The following is a 16,767-nucleotide window of genomic DNA, read 5'->3' as shown; positions in this document are numbered from 1 at the left end:
AGTTTTAGTCTGACACTGTCAGATATGGCACTTGCTTTGATAATTGACTTTTTATTGGTTTTCAGCAAAAGCCTAGTTGTTTGCATTTTTATCCTGTATTTTATTATATATTAAAAATACTCTCTGAAGCTTAGTATTATAGTAGTATTTCCATTAATGCAGCACATAATTAAGAGAAGTGTTAGTTATGTACTAATTTTTTACTCAGAAATATTGCAAACTGATTCTGTTTTAATACAATGTTATTGTAGCTCAGAAAGCAATGTTAGTTTCAGATGGGTCTGTTGTGTCAGCTGCATGGGGGAGTTAGATACTAAGTAAGGAATCAAAAGGCTAATAAATAGACCTCCAATGCTGTTTTGAACATTTTTGGAAGGGAGCCCCTTTACCTCCATCAGCAGAGAAAATACCTCTCTTCATCCCTAGTGTATCCTGAGTTATCAAAGGATGCTTTTTCCAACCACCAACAGGCAGCATATCCAGATGCTTCAGACTTCCCCTTTCAAATATATGTTTCTTCTTAGGTGTTAGACTAGATTCAGGATGCTCTTGGCAATATGCTGTGTTAGACTGAAGTATAGATGTTCATTTGTGCCTGAGATGCTCTTCCTAGGATCAGTGATTGCTGTACATGTTGAAAATAAAGTTTGATTTTAGTGAGTCAGGAAGACATCAAATGAATTTAGTAAGGAAACATAAGAGGAGTAACAAGGTCACAATAAAGGAGTTGTCACATGTGAATGGAGAAAGTTATGAGTTCTGTGCAATGAAGAGAATGCAATGGGAAAAGCACAGACTGCTTGTCTGGAGTCAGACAACAGCAGAGCTCTGCAGCTGAGAAGCCAGCAGTCTCTTAGCCTGCCTTAAACCCTTGCACTTTGCCATCTCTGCACCACATCATTCTCAGTGCTGTGAAAATTTGCCTTTTTGTAGCGCCTTGAAGAATATAGGCTCTTGCCTTGAGGATTTCTGTGTTCCCCAGCAAATTGCAAATACTTTCAAAACACAAGGATACACTATATTTAGTTGTATGGGATTTTTAAAATAGAAGTTAGTATATCTTGGCAGACTTAAACAGGGAGAAATAGCAAAGGTTCTAGAATGTTTTTGAATATATTGTTCCAGATACAGTGTTCCAGCCTGAACAGGGATGGGCCACCTCTATGATACCTAACCCTACTTGCTCATCTCTGTCTCTTCAAACAATATAAATTTCCATTTTAAAAGTGGCAGACTGGGAAAAGACAAGATTAAGTATGGGTAGAAGAATAGAGATGAAGGGTAACTGTGACCTGTGCATATCCTTAAGAATTGCCAATGTTTGGAGGTCCAGCCTGAGCTCTGGAATCATTCATGGATTTTTTGAAGCTGGAAAAGACCATGTTATTCATGTTGTTTGATTTTCTGTAGAACATTACCAAAAATAGCAATCATCCTTCAGTTTTTGCTTGACACTCATAGTTTCTGTTCAGTTTTTTGAAAGTTAAGCTTCACACAGAGACTGAAAATTAAGGTAGTCTACCATTTCCTAGATAAATTGTTTCAGTTGTGTCTGGCCCTCTCTGCTAAGAAGTGCACCTTCCACTCCTACTTTGAATAGGTGCAAAATCTTGCAATCATGTTTCTTTCTGCAAGGTGAAAGACTGGCAAATTATTTGAAGTCCTTTCCGGTGTCCAGCCTGATCTCTGCTCTGACCTCTGAGCTGGCACAACCCAATATCACTGGATCATCTCCAGATATTCCTTCTATTTCTGAAGTTATTGCTGGACAATTGCCATCCCTTGGGGGCCAGAAACTCATCTTGCAGAACTCCAAAGCAACTGTCAGGATATGTTTTCATTGTGTTCAAATTGGTTCTCAATAAAAGCAGTTCAATATGGCTTGAAAGTTGTTCAGACACTTAGTATTGCTAATCCTATACTGCTTGTAGGACACAACTTAGGCTGGCTCTGTTAAGATCCATCCTTTCAATATTCTTAGGTGGATATCTGTTTCAGATATATTTGGCCTCTTTCCACCCTACAATATTGAAATTCCATGAAAAGTAATTTTCCTTTGTTAGCTCAGATTTCAATTTATCTCTCCCAGAGATTATGTGGCTTTCATTTAAGCTTTGCCTTGCTGCTTATGAGCATCTTTGTAAAGGCTCTTCCTATCAGCTAACTACAAACACACAGATAATATGCCTCTGATTCTTCTGCCTTCTTTAGGCAGCATCAACTGAACTTCACCCTGGAAAGATTCTGGCAGATTTTTAGCTAAACCAATCAAAACAACATTGTTGTGTCTTTTTGACAGCCATATGTGATCAGGAGAAGAAAATTTAAAAGTACCTTCTGTCTGTCTTTAGTTTATTATATGGACAAGATCAAAGTGTTCTAACTGTTCTATTTGTCTGTAGACTGACATGTATTTACCATGAGGGAGATGGATTATCATGTTGTGCCAGTTTGCCAACTGGCCTTAATGCTGAAGGTCAAAAACAACCTGTGGCTTTCACTGCTTCAAAATTATAGCAGTGTCAGAAATTTGTAGAGAAGCCACCCAGACTTATTCCAGCAGAGTTCTTTTAAGTACTGTACATGGGATACAGCTGTTATAATTCCAGGTGCAAGGGTCCCAATCCTGCAGTCATTATTCAAGTAATACAGTTCATTCTTCTTTCCTACTGGGCTGGGCAGATGTTGCTTGCTGCCTTTACCTGTGGTGTAGTCCATGTTGAAGTACACAGAGATCCAGCATCTTCTTCTACAGAAACTTTATTTCTTTGGTTGTTTTACTTGCTGTACCTTGAGCAGTCATCTGTCCTGCTTTCTGTGGTATTCTTTAGACTGTGCAAGGATTAAGGGGAGTTAGTTCCATTTTGTCTGAAGGGAGGCACAGGCATCAGGGTCAAGCTGTGCTGATCTCGGGCAGAGATCCACAGATATCTCTGAGAAGAGCTGTCTTTCACCAGTTTGATTCTCAAAATGTTTCCAAGACAAAAAGAAAGAACACCAGCACTGCTACAGTTCTACATTGTCCAAGATGTTCACAACAGCAACACCAACCATACAGCAAACAGGTCATCTTCAAGCATTGAAATGGCTTTAGCTCATGATAAAAAAAATATGTGATTTCATCTCTCTAATAATTAGCCTGTGAAAAAACAAACGCTTCTCTGATATAAAGCACTGAAAACTTAAAATCCATGATAATGCTCACAACACAAAGGAACACGTTCTGTTTTGGAATGAATTAGTTGCTATCTTGTATGTCACTTTGCCCATTTAATTTTAGGGTTTTTTCCTAGTTTGATCATCCTTTGTCAAGTCACACCAAAGTGCTCGAAGACATTTAGCCATTACCAATTTAGCCATCTGACAAGAGAAATGCACAAGGGACTGAGTTCCATTTCTCATTTAGTCTTCCCCTGCCCCTACAAGATGTGGAGAACAGAAATTTCATACTTTGTTCCAAGTCAGACTGATTATATAATATGTTTTGTCAAAATCACCTGCACTGAAAAAGATCATCCTTGGAGTATTTTAGAGTCTCAGCATCTTTACACCATGCTGAACCCTGTTATGATAGTATGTGAAAATCCATTATCAGTCAGACCTTCAGCATACGTCTCAGCTGACCTGGGCAGTAGGGGTGTGATCTACCGATAAATGACACAGTCAGTAGGATGGAAGACTGATATTGCACTATTTTAATGTCACCAGGACTTCAGTATAGTCATCTTTCTACTTACTGTCTGTGTATCTTTGTTGCTTTATTTATAGGCTGTCACCCAAAATGCCTTGATGTTAATGAGTCATCTCCCCTTGAGGTGTCTAGGCAGTGCTTTTCCGAAAGAGAAAATCAAACTCGTGAGTCCTGACTGCTCCTGTCAGGTAGAAGGCAGGCTCTGGCTAATTGAAGGTGCAGCATCAACTGAACAAAAAAACTCATCTTCTGTTCTCAGATTGACACCTTTAACATGGAGCCTTGAGATTAAAGGAGAGAAATCAAGAGAAAATGGATGACAGAGTTGTTCAGGGGGGCAGAGCCTTGCATAAATTAGCGTAACTGCAGTGATACCAGCAGTGCAGTCCCAGTGTGTTTTAGGTGAGAATCCAGCCCTGAGTCACTAATTAATTGCAGCACTGTGCCTAAAATATTATAGACTGAGAAATCTGTGACAGAGCTGATGCCTCTGACATCCTGTCCTGCATTCATTTCTTTAGACTCTATTCAGACAAAGTAGGCCAGTTTCTGTCCCCTTACTCCAGGACATTTGTCATAATTCCGCTGAATCCATTTATATCACTGAAGCAACCTAATTATGATTGGGAAAAGAATACTGGCAGTTCTTAGTCACAAAAAACATTCATCCTAAAATGATTATATGGAGATGGTATATATTTAGCATATCTATTTTTGGTTAAGCTCTCCTAGCAAGATTGGTGGTAATTTTACAAAGGGTAAAAATGAATCAGCAGCCTCTTCCTTCGATATCTTGTGAAGCAAAAAATGTCTTTAAAACTGAAGTGCTTTGAAAAATGCAAAATGTTGTAATTGTTGTAAATTGATATGTGCAGAGTGGAGTAATTTAAAAATCATTAGAAGTCTGCATTTTTTACAGTAAAGTACTTCAAAAAGAAATTAAGGCATAATACAGTATATTAATATAGTTCAAGACATCTCAAACAGGTTTCAAAATTAAACATCAAAAACTGCAACTTGAAAAAATAATTAGGTGAACCCATTTCGTCGTAATCAGAAACTCTTAAGGTTTAGGGAATTGCAAGGTGTGGGCGTCAGTCATTCTCATTTACCCAGGACAAGGGTGTTCACTACAAAGAGCTTGCAGTAGTGAAAATAGCCTTGAATTTCCTCAGTACATAATGTAATGTGCATTTTCTATAGACTGCTCAGTTGCACATTGGTGCTGCCATTCTGCTCCCTGTTTTAGACCAATCTCAAGAACGTTTTAATTATACTGGAAACGACCTTCTCTGTTTTGTTCTTAAGAAATGATGGACTTGCTTAATTTCATCTAACTGTCCTCTTTCTGTAATTTGTGAGGAGCTTTGCCTGTTAGTGCTCTGCTAATTAAAAGGATGATTGAAGTTCCCCTGCTGTACGTTGTCTGACATTGTAGAAAGACTCTTCTCTACTACTGTATATTTCATTGAAGAGAAAAAAACAATGTGTGACTAGTTTGATTTGCATCTCCTGTAGAGTTGCAAGAGTTTGCAAAAATGTATCTGGTGAGCAAGGTTTCTATTAAAAACGTGGTAGTTAAAGATTGGAATACTTAATATGTGTTGCTGCAGAATTTAAAACATGAGAAATTTAAGGCATTGAAGAAGCACTCTAGTTAAAATTAATTATCCTTTATGTTTAAATCAGTCCACAGAGAACCAAAAATACCTGATGCAGTAATGTATTGATTTAAGAAGTAGGATAAGTCAAGGGTATGAGATATACAATGAGGAAACATGGGGTGTTTTTCAACTGAATGCTGCTTATTTTGCAGATATGCCAAAAATAATGGCCCTTTCCTTTCCTTTTTCTTCTTGAAAATTAAGATTCTTAATCTATTGCTGTCTACATCTCATTCAGCAATTAATGGAAATATTCTTCATTCCAATGTAAATGCAATTTAGTTAAGTCAGCTTTTGTAAATCCTAGTCTAATCCACAGCAAGCTATTACTTTTTCCACAGGGTGGAGTCCACAGATCCAGTGTTGGATGCTTCTATCTCAGCAGCTCTTGGCTTACCCAGAAGGGAGATAGACAATTGCTCTGGTGAATGCAAAATGGTTCTGTTTACCCTCCACTGTGGAGGCTGACAGAGCCTTTCCTCTCCGTCTGCATGGCATCGTGCCTCTACAGGAGTCCATCCTGTCAGGATTGTCCCCCTCACTGTGCTTTGTGTTAGGCCAGCCCCAGGGAAGTGATGCTCCTTAGGATCCTTGGCAACTCTGGGGCAAGGTCCTGCAGACTGCAAAAGCAGAGCTGTTAACATAAAGCTGTTGTTATTATCTAGTAGCAAAACCTGGTGAGTAAGTGGGATTTCAGTAGCAACTCAGGTGCCAAAGTGATTCAAGGACCTTTGAATTAGGTAGGGTAAGCAAGGGGTTTAAGGGTGTATGTTTTTTGATAAATGCCTGCATCCCTCTTTTACATCTCAACCATATCACCTACACAGGACTTAATGTACTGAACAGGAGTTAAGAACCATGCTAAAACAACTGACAGGATATGGGATGGAAAGGTCTTTCCTGAACAGTCTGTGTTCAAGAAAATGTCAAGATGGATATTCTGACTTTGGAAGGCTTGTACTCCACAATAACCCTTTGTAAAAGAGGACTCTGAAGTAGGGGAGCTGTGGGAGAGTTCTGCTGCAGTGGAGGGGTAGAGTAGCCAAGATGAACAACAGAACAGGAATGACATATGAAGTCTTCTGCTTTTAATTTGCTAAGCTGAATCCAAAGATTAAACTCTCACAAATTATCCATACCACCATGGTTTAAAGGAGGGCTCTTGTATTAGAGTGACCTTCTGTTTCCTCACAGCTGAAAAAGCACAAATAGGAATTGTTAGAGCAAGGGTACAAAAGAGGAATAGAACAACTAGAGGTTTTGTCCTTCACTGAATTTCGGAGCAACTATTGTGCAAAATGTGCTGCATCAGTCCCTAAAAAGCAGATATTTATAACATTTTTTGTTGTCATCGTAAGTGTTGTACAAAAATAGCTATCATTTCAAAATATTTGTGTGGCAGAGTCTGTGAATTTTAGCTTCCTCTGAAAATAGGCAATTGCTATTGGTAGAAGTCAAACCCATGAGAACTACCCTACATAATGCATTTCTAAGGGTTTTGGTTGTGTATATTGCTGCAAGGGTAATAGCTGTAGACATGTAAGGACTTCCCAATCACTGCCCTCCTTAAGGACATTTGCTTAAATTTTTTGGCTCAATTAATATGTTTTAAATAAAATTAAATTTATAATAATTATCCAAGAATATTTGAACAGCAATGGGGCAAAAACTCCTTGTTTATTGTAGCTACAGTATACATTCAGGTATGTCATTCTTCAGTCCAGGAAGCCTTGGCTATTTTATAAACAGTTTGTTAAAATAGTGTCTATCACTTTGGAGTCCAAAATCATTTTCTGATGTAGTGCAGAGAGCTGATTGTTCACTTGACATGTGATTGTTCAGCTCCTACTCTGGTGCCCCATATGCTGAATTCAAAAATGCCCTGAAGAAGGGTGGCCAGCCTGGTGGTGCCTCTGCCAGCTCTGAGGAGCTGGTACCAGGCTGCACAGAAAAAGTGCAAGTCATGAGCTGCACCCTTGGTTTGGCAGCAGGCAGGCAGAGAGCAGCTGCCAGATGCGTGCTGCTATTTCTGTTTGTGCTGCTGACACAGAGGAAGTTCTGGTTTATTTACTGGGAGCTGCTTTGTGTCTGGGCTCACCTGCCCAGGCTCAGCTGTGAGCACAGGGACGTTTTCTCCCTGCCTGTGGATGGACACAGTGTTCGTAGGCAGATGCTGAGTGCTGTGGAACTTGGGCTCATTGAGGCTGCACTCCTTGGTTTTGTGCAAGAGCTGGTTATGCCTCACTGAATTTGTCCAAGGAATTGTTTATTTGTGCTAAAACATGAGGAAGCAAGGCCAGCTTCTTCATCTGCTTTTGCTTTAGCTTGTGAACCTGAGATATTACTTAGAAGCCGGTAATTACTTTTGATTTCTCACAATATTTTTTCCTGTAATACAGATTGATTGTTGGGAACACACAGACCAAAGCTTTATTTTAGTTCATTCATTCTTTCATTGAATCATAGAATGACTTGGGTTTAAAGGCACCCTCCAAATTCCCCACTGTGAACAGGGACATCTTCCAAGGATCAGGTTGTTCAGAGCTACATCCAACCTGGCACTGAACACTTCCAGGGATGAGGCACCCATGCTTCTCTGGACAATCTCTGTCTGTGACTTAGCACCCTCAGAATTAAGAATTTCTTCCTAATACCTAACCTAAACCTACCCTCTTTCAGTTTAAAGCCATTTCCCTGCATCCTGTCACTACGTGTCTTTGTCCCCTGTTCCTCTCCCTTCTCCTTGCTCCCTTCAGGTACTGGGAGGCCACAGTTAGGTCACCCTGAAGCTTCTCTTTTCCAGTCTTAACATGATTTCCATCTGTCCATATAGACTGGCTCTTCAGTGAAAAAAATAAGATAAAAATCATATTCTTTTAAAAGCATTCAGTCCCGTGCATAGATGTACATTCTGTAACTCATTATTCCCTTTCCATCTGTCCATATAGACTGGCTTTTCAGTGAAAAAAATAAGATAAAAATCACATTCTTTTAAAAGCATTCAGTCCCCGTGCATAGATGTACATTCTGTAACTCATTATCCCCTTTCCTTCTGTGTGCCATCTCTGGGTCTGATTTGGGCAACAATGGCATCTCCGTCACTTTTGAGCTGCCACTGCTTTTACACAGATGAATCTGAATAGCTGTTCCTGTAATACATTGAGAAGTAATGCCAATGCACACCTTTTCAGCATATTGAGCTCTTTCAAATAGGATAAGTAAAATATATCCTTATTACTGAAGTCAGCAAGTACATCCAACATTCAGGGCACAGACCAGCACAATTTTTGTGAGTGGACCCATATCCAAAGGTCATCCTATAAGCAGTGAATTGAGGATGGTGCCTACTTGCTGCAAATAATGCTTAAGTAAATAATTACTACCTTACTGCATATTACTAATCAAACTTAGTAATTAAATAATTGTGGAAAGCTTTATATTCTGAGCAGAGCCCAAATCAGTGTTAACAATAGTTGTTCTGTGTACCACGGAAGGTTTAGTGCTTATATAGACATATCCTGATCCCCTCAGACATTCTGGTGAAGTTTTGCTGAAAATAGGTGTCTCAAAATCTTTATTTTCTTTTGATGCTGGATTAGTTCAGGCTATACCTGTGAGACAACTATATTGTATGAACCTACTGAGCTGTCTCTTTGCCTATTTCCCTTTTCCCCACAAAACCATGGTTGTTCTCCATGTTCCTCATCGTTGTCACAGGCCTCGTGCCTTCCCTGATTCTTGTGGTCTGTCACTTGCTCAACACGTTTCCCATTTTTCCTGTACAACTTTTCCTGTATAATCCAAGGAACTGTGACTTGTTTTTCCCTCTGTGAGTGAGCACAGAGGCATTGCTTTCATCTCACTCATTACAGCTCATGACAGATTGCTCTGGACTGCTTTCATACCAATCTCCTGATCAGACAAAATGTCCAACAAGGTAGACGTTGCACAGCACTTCCTCTTGTGGTTCTTGGGGTGTTGCAGAGGATTTCAGAGCTTGTTAGTCAGAGTACAAGTCTCCAGTGATGACTGACATCTCACTGCTGTGCTACAAGTACAACTTGAAATGAAATGGTGAAGACAAATTATAAAACAGGACCAAATTTGACAAGGAAACTCCACATTTACTTGGGCAACAATATTTTTTAAATGTCCTGGTCAGATTTCTTTGTGCTTCTCCTTGCCCTTGTGTCAGTGTAATCTTCCTTGCTATTAAGTTACACTTCTGCTCATTTATTTTAAACGTTGCCCACACTGGCCTGGTCCAACCTGCCAACCTGTATCATCTCTAAAAAAGAGACAAGTTCTGCAGCTGAAGTCTCTTGTGTGGCAAGCCCAGCATAGTTGTATTCTCCTTTACACCAGTGCTGTGGCTGGGTAAACAGAGATGTTCCCAGTGCCAAATGAGGAATCCTTTTCAGTGGTATCAATTTTCAGTGCTCTGGCTGCCTGAAATGAAATATCTGTTAGTATGTTTACCATTACCAGTCCAGCTTCTTCAGGCTGTATTGATTAAATTTTTGTACTGTAAAAATACCATTTTGAACCCCAGCAAAATCGATATAGCGTGAGGTTTTATATATATATAAATTGGATTTGGATCAGGAAGAAAATCTTCATCAGATGAAAAATAAAGCTGGGTGAAAAAAGTGTGATAAAAGATCTCAGAAGGGGAAAAAGTTGCTGTGTCATTTCCCCAGCCTCTGTTGTATTTGCCCTCTAGACCTTTCTGTCTGTCCACTGATTACTTTTCTACACAAATAAATTTTCAAGCAAATTGAGGCTTCCAGTTTCAAAAAGATACTTGTAAATGGACGTAGCATTATCAGAAACTACCTTACAGGGCTTTTTAAATGCAACTCTATTCATATATTTTGTGATACACAGTAGTGCTAATGGCAACCTTCCTACTGGAGGCCAGAAGAGTTATTTATAGAGTACCTAATGCATCAAGAATAAGTTCAATGAGAAGATGGTAGGATTATTTCCAGAAAGCAATTAAAAGCACCACTTTATGGATAGTGAAACATTGTGAGTAACAAACAGTGAGGATATGGCATTTTAGTTCCAGTGAGTTTATTTGATGTGTTGTGGCCTGTGGTAAGAAGATAAGAAAGGTAGTTAGGTAACTGCAAGGCAAGACACCAGAAAGGTTTTCTACATAGAACTTACAGTAGGAAGGTTTAAAATGAAGTAATGTTTGGGGAATAAAGTTTTGGAAAAGTTTTGCCTTTGGTAGATATAGTTGATGATTGTGCAATAATTGTGTTTGACTTATCCCAAATAATAGTCAGCACTGTGTGAAGTTTAGATCCCCCCATTTATTTTCTGAATTACTGGCTATTCAGTAGTTCTTTTTTGCAACTCTTGTCTCTGAGGAAGACCCAACCTCCCAAAATGCCTCTTTGGTAGAACAGTTCCTGAGATAATATTGAGCAAAACATAGAGTGCCTGGGCCAGTCCTTTACTCAGATTTCAGCTGTGCTGGCTTTTTTTTTTCATGCTAATGAGACCACACAAAAGCTTATTTTCTGGAATCACTAATTTTATAACAAAACCCACCAATCTACTGAGGAGAAAATAGAAACAGGTAATCAGTCATGTAATCATGCAGGAAAGAGGGTGTTTAATCTGAATTTAAGTATTAGAGGACATCAAGAAGACACAAGAAAAAAAATGGTATTCGAGGGGGCTAAGGCATGTCCATGTTTGTGTAATTCATGGAAAACTGTATATAGTTGGAATATATTATGAACCTCTCTAACATCATTCAGAACCAGAAATGAGGGCAGCTGCAATTTAGAGTTGGACTTGATTTCTCCTTAAGATTTTTTCCAAATAGTTCTTCTTTGGTTTAACACAGTTTTATATGCATGCTACAGTCTTGCTTCGTGACAGTGTCAGAAAGGATAAATATCAATAGCTGAATAAATTTAAGCATTCTGGTCTGATAACAGACTGTAATAGAAAAGTATTTCAGACAAATGTTTCAGGTCAGGTGAGATGAATCTCACTCTTGGAGTCTTTTGTTGGGATGGGCCACCATGTCCCACTTTGGGCAAGGACAGAATCATCAGAAATGACTGTGAAAATAATTTTGGTGAGATATATGATAATAAATTCAATGCAATAGTTTTGCAGAAAGAGTTGCTTTGAATTTATTCACACAACTGTAGCACATTGTTGTGGTATTGTGAGGTGACCTTTAATATATTTCAGTGTCAGATATTAGCATGCAATGCATGAAGAGAAGGATAAGGAATGTTGCAGCAAGAGAAACTCAGATTGAGAGAACATTTTTTTGTGAAGATGGTCTGATAGTGGTATGAATTGCCTGTCATAGTTTAGTCCTGCTCTCTGTTGCTGGGAGCTTTTCAGGGATGCCAGGTATGATTTCATTTGAAATGATAATACATGATCCTGTGAAGTCTTTTGCAGCTCTTTTCTTTATAAATTTATGATAAAATAGATCAGTCATTTGGGGATAATCTATCATATTGATTTATTTCCGATGGTACTAAATTTCACATTAAGTTCTGTGGCAAGTTCCCATCATATGTTCCTCAGTGGTGTGGAATATAGGGAAGAGATGGGCAATGCTCATTGCTGCCTCTCCACACAGGAACCTGATTTCTGTTTCCCAAAGGGAACATGTTCACAAAACCTGGCAGCTGGCAGAGAAGGACTTTAGCATTAATGTTTTGAAGACATTTGCAAATCCCTTTGATTTTCCTCTCAAGCTTGAAGAGCCAGTCCCACTGGACACTGGTATATCCCATATAGTACTGCTGTGTTGCCCCTAAAAAAGCTGTTCCTTGCTTGATCATAGGTCACAGAATGGTTTGAGTTAGAAGGGATCTTAAAGATGATCCAATTCCAACTCCCCTGCCATGGGCAAAGGCATCTTCTGCAAGACCAGGATGCTCCAAGCCCCATCCAGCCTGGCCTTGAACACTTCCAGGGATGGTTTATTGGCGCGGCTGTGGCTGAGTAAGAATGTAAAAAATTACACACCTAACTAACATTCTGTGACACTGCTGAGAAAGCTGAGATCAGATGCAATTAACATCCAGATTGCCAAAGAAAGTTGTGTAAATTGGGAAAATAAGATAAGCTGTACCCTAAAAATAACATCTCTTCTAATAGAGATATGTACAACTTGATATCTGCATGAAAGCTCTGCTGTGCACTCCTAGGTAATCTTCTTTAAGGGGGACAAATTTCCATTAGGTTTTAAAGAGAGAAAAAAAAAAAGCTCAAATGCTTTTTAAATTCCTATAACTTTACATTTTTGAACTTTCTTGTGGTGTAAAAAATTATATTAATAAAGCCAGTTGCTGAAAATAAAAGCTAGAACAGTGTTGTCTCCAGGACACAGCAGGAAGGTAATTTAAAAAGCTCAGGAACATTGTTGAAATTATCATGCAAACTTATTAAATGTAATGTATATTTAAATTGAAAAAAACTTCCTTATTAGGGCTAGATAGGTGATTTTTTTGCTGCCTCTAGCAGTTAAGCTTATTGGGTGAAAGTCAGGGTAGATTAATTTCTAATCTTTATGGAAAACCCCTTATTTAAAAAATGGATAGCAAAATTATTAATATAATTCTGAAAGTTTAGACTATCTGTAGAACAAGACCCACCACTGAACAAAAGTATAATGAGTGTTTCATAGTATTTGGCCACTTTTGTTTACATATAGTTTTGTATTCTTAGCATGATTTTCTAGGAGTTATTTCTGACACATGTTGAATTAACATTAAAATCTTCCCTATCATTACAAATTATAAAATATTTAGCTTTAATTTCCCTTTTCATAACACATAAGTAGGAACTTATTATAAAACACATTTGAAAGAACTCATTGTTGACTTAGGTAATTAAAATGAAGAGTGTGGAGTGAATTTTTAATGCTTTTTAGATTAGCTCAGGAATGATCAACTATTTGTCTCCTCCTCAAGAATATATACAAATAATGGTTCACAGCTCACATTTGCCTTTTTCCAAGAAATTAATGAGCATTCAGAATTAAGGACATGTCAGTAAAAATTCTAGACTGAACTGAACATTTTTTTAAGTCTCTTCTTTATTAATTGGTGTGAGTCTAAGGACCTGGAATTTTAGATTGATGCAAACTGTGTTTGATGAAAGTCTGAGGGAAGCTGCTGGGGTCAGCTGAGGCCATCCCCCGGCGCTCTGCCAGCACGAGGCTCACAGTGACTCTGCATGGCTGGGCTTTTTTCAAAACCAAAATTAACTTTCCAGACCTACATTCAGAGAACCTTGTTTGGATGTCAAAGTGTACAGGTACAAAAGCTGACACGGGGCCATGAATTACTGTGAATTTGGGTGACTCAGTGTCCTGAGAACCCTGAAAATTCACATGTGCTGAGGAGTGGGTCTCAGCCACAGCCCAGCTTGCTGCACAAGGTCTGCCCAGAATTCAGGCAGGCAGGTGTGTGTCCCACTAAACCATGACACAGAGGAGTGGCAGTGAAGAGATGGGTTTATATAAGCCTAAACACCAATATGGTCAAGGAGCTAAGGTATTGTGAGCGTGGCACTGTACATGGTAAGAATGAATGGCAGTTAATGGAACAGCACAAGTAAAGGCTTGTGATGTAAGATCCCTGAGTCTACTAATCCAAACTGTTCCTTTTGTCACCTGCCTCCCTTGTTGCCTTACAGAAGTCCTCTCTTTGCTCTTGTCCTTTGCAGTCAGATGATGGCACAGCTTGTGGCTCCTCAGCAGGACAGTCTCTGTCCAGGCTGGGATTTGCATCTCCTCCCTCGTCCTGCCTGTATTGCTGCTTTGATCTCTCCTTGGGCTGATTTAGCTCAGCTAGCTGTCAGGTATTAACCCAGGAAAATAAACTGAATAATTGTCTGACAGTTCCATGATCTGAATCATCTCACCAGTTTCCCATGATAAGCACTAGGCAGGGATCACAGATCCAGGAGATGGATGGAGAGGAGGAGGAGTGGATAGCTATTTCAATCAGAGAAGACATTTTTGGCTGTCTCAGCTGTTTGCACTAACCCACAGCTCAAAGCCCTTCCCCACTGTGCTGGCTCTGCTGCATTTTGTGGTGCTTCTGTGTCTTGTAGGACCAGCTGCTTTGGAAGGAGGAAGATGCTGCAGTGAACTGAACAGTTGCATCATGTCTGACGTGCTGTCCATCTTCACTTCTGTGTGAATTTTTGCCACATCAGCTTTACTTGAAGCTATTTACCTAGTTAAAGTTACTGTATAATTTCCCATTGCAGTTGGTCCCTGAGCACTCGCTGGAGTATCTCATTTTGCCCTGGCAGAAACCCTCAATATGAGCACAAATGCTAATGTGGCTCCCTGCTACACAAAGGTTTCTGGGCTTGTTTATCTGCAGGAGGAGTTAAGAAATAATTTTGCATTTAAAAGCAGGACAACCTGAACTGATAATCCTTTTTTTGATCTTAGTTGTGTGAATTCGCTGTGGATTAAAGCCGCATGTTTTACCACAGCATTAATAGGATGACGTTAGGCTTGATTTCCTTGCTTTGCATGAGAAGTCTGTGGAGAATCTTGGATTTGCTTGTCAGAAGAATACATTATCATGGTAAACAGCACTTCTGAAGGCTTATGAAATCGCCAAAAAGAATGTAAGTCTCAAGGTTGCCTCAGTGACAACAAAGTGTGAATTGGCTGATCTTCAGGTCAGGTAGGGTAGCTGAGGAAAGTGTCTGGTCCAAACTAAGAAACCTAATTTCATTATATCTGGTTCTTACAAAATTGTGTTTGGTTTTCATTAAAGAACACTTAGACTCAATATTTTGGGGTTAAAAATTCATTTTTAGAAGGAAATGCAAGAGCTAGGTAAGTAAATTTCAAGTGATCTTGTGTTAGAAAATAGAACAAAAAAATAGTCTTATGAGTGAAGACTGTATGTACTGACCTAGGATATTTTTTTATAAGATAGGTAATCTAGTATCTCCATTTCCTTAAAGATTAGGACCTTAAGTTGTGTTTAAACATTTTATTCCATGTGTAGGGAAAACAGTAGAAAACTTTCTAACACTTTAAGGACTGTTTAATTTTTTTGTTTTAAAAGGGAAGTGTGTGCAAGATCTATCCCTGTCCCTGTGGTAGGAGTGTGCCTGCATTGCCTTCAGCTCCATGCTGTTATTTCTTTTTTGTTTGTTTGGAAAATGACTTTGTCATGCTTAGATTGTGCAGGGTAGATGCAGCCATGCATGCCATGTGTGGGAATGTGTTCAGGGTTTTCCACAGCTGGTTCTTGGGTCTGTTTACAGACAGAGAAGTGGCAGGAGCTGCTGGCACTGCTGACAGGGTCAGAAGCTCTATGTGTTGCTTGGTTTCCCCACTTCAGCCATTGCCACTTCTGTATTCCAATGCCTACTGTCTTCCCTGAAGTTTTGGAATCAGTTGAGCTAAGACAGTTCCAAAGCTGCAAAAATCTGTGTAGTACAATGTCAATCCAGAGGGTCAAAAAGACCATCAGTTCTACTTATAGTATATTGTAAACTACACAATATTCCTTAATACCCTCTAAACAATCTTTGCCACTTGAAGTAAAATATCAAAAACAATAATTGTAATGAAGTAGAAGGAGATCAGGGGAGATCAAACACATCCCTCTAGCAGCCTAAATTCTGAAAGTATTTGCTAGATTTAATTCTCAGGAGTAGGCTGATGCCCAAGGTGGAACAATGGGTTCAAATAAACCAGTGATCCTCTGCTTGGGAGTGATGCTTTTGTGATCTGGTAGGATCAATTTACTTCCTAAACAAAGGAGCAAGTATTTGGACATCTTCAGTACCAATGGAATAAGAAAGCAAGTCCTCCTATAGTCCTTCAAGCAATCTCCCAGCTTTCCAAGGAACAAACAAGTAACAAAACAAAGGAGCCAAGACAAATTATGCAGCAAGGGGAAAGAAATCCTTTCCATTACCTGCAGGCAGGCAGTCTAAGGCATGAAGTAGTAGATGAATATATGATCAGCAGGCAGCAATCAAGACTTTCTGAAGTATAATGCCCCAGACTTAACACAGTTTTTCATTTGAATATAATAGAGCAGTCTCATTTTTTGTCTTACATATAGTTTTTCAGGAATATCATAGAATCATATCATCAGATAATTATTTTTATCTTGTACTCCAGTATAACACAACTCCCTGTCTGAATATTAAATTTAATTATTTTTTATATAGCTGACTTTTGACTTCCTAAGGATAGTACTTTGCAGTTTGCTTTTACTGAATTTTGTGTGATGTTCTTTACCATGCCTCCTGCTTCTGAATTTGAGTTGGACAGTGCTCTTGCAGTTTGTCACTCACCCATCCTTTTGATTGTGCACTGTGCTGTCACCCTGGCTATTACCAAAAATAAGGGCTAGAGCTCTCACTCAAGACAGA

General features: G+C 39.1%; 1 protein-coding gene across 12 annotated transcripts in view; it reads left to right on the top strand.

Annotated features, from left to right (window-relative positions):
- The window catches only part of TENM1 (teneurin transmembrane protein 1), an 818,347-nt gene that overhangs the window by 700,821 nt on the left and 100,759 nt on the right, over positions 1 to 16,767 (top strand). The gene's annotated exons all lie outside the window — the stretch shown is intronic.

Source organism: Passer domesticus, chromosome 7, assembly GCF_036417665.1.
Source record: "Passer domesticus isolate bPasDom1 chromosome 7, bPasDom1.hap1, whole genome shotgun sequence".
NCBI lineage: Eukaryota > Metazoa > Chordata > Aves > Passeriformes > Passeridae > Passer > Passer domesticus.
Note: the sequence above shows the minus strand (reverse complement) of the source record. Positions and strands in the feature narration are given on the sequence as shown.